The sequence below is a fragment of the Trichoplax adhaerens genome, genomic scaffold, assembly GCF_000150275.1.
Source record: "Trichoplax adhaerens TRIADscaffold_151 genomic scaffold, whole genome shotgun sequence".
In the NCBI taxonomy this organism is placed as follows: domain Eukaryota; kingdom Metazoa; phylum Placozoa; class Uniplacotomia; order Trichoplacea; family Trichoplacidae; genus Trichoplax; species Trichoplax adhaerens.
In genome coordinates, this window is record NW_002061081.1 from 9,403 (window position 1) to 9,907 (window position 505).

Below are 505 nucleotides of genomic sequence, written 5' to 3' on the forward strand. Positions count from 1 at the left end.
CAAAATAACATGAGAAGATAAAATAGTCTGCTAGCAAAGGGCGATCATGACTGGAAGGGATATTGCAAACAGAAAATCGTCTTACCTTGTTGTCCATGTTGTCTTCCACTTTTTCCCGACCCCAAAGGTGAGATTGAGATTTCAATTAGAGCCAAGAAAAGTTGATGGCGAGCATGCAGTAAGCAGCGTGGCTGTGCGATACTTTCTCAGTCCAAGTGAGGTTACTCGGTTGATATCTTGCTTATAATATTGTCCGCTGTAGAGTCAATTCCTACTCCTATAGGGCGACAAGCTGTTTTGCACAGTAGCTTGCAGCGCCGACTCTCTACTTAGTTTTCCTCTTCTTCTACTGCCTTCTACACGTGAAATGGCAGTCAACCATCAAACATCTTTTTTTCTCACATTCTTTTTCCATACTACAGATTTCTCTCTTATACTTATTAATCTGTGCTTTTGACAGATATTGTTGGGTGTTAGCATTCTCATCTTGCTTAGCAGGTAAGTC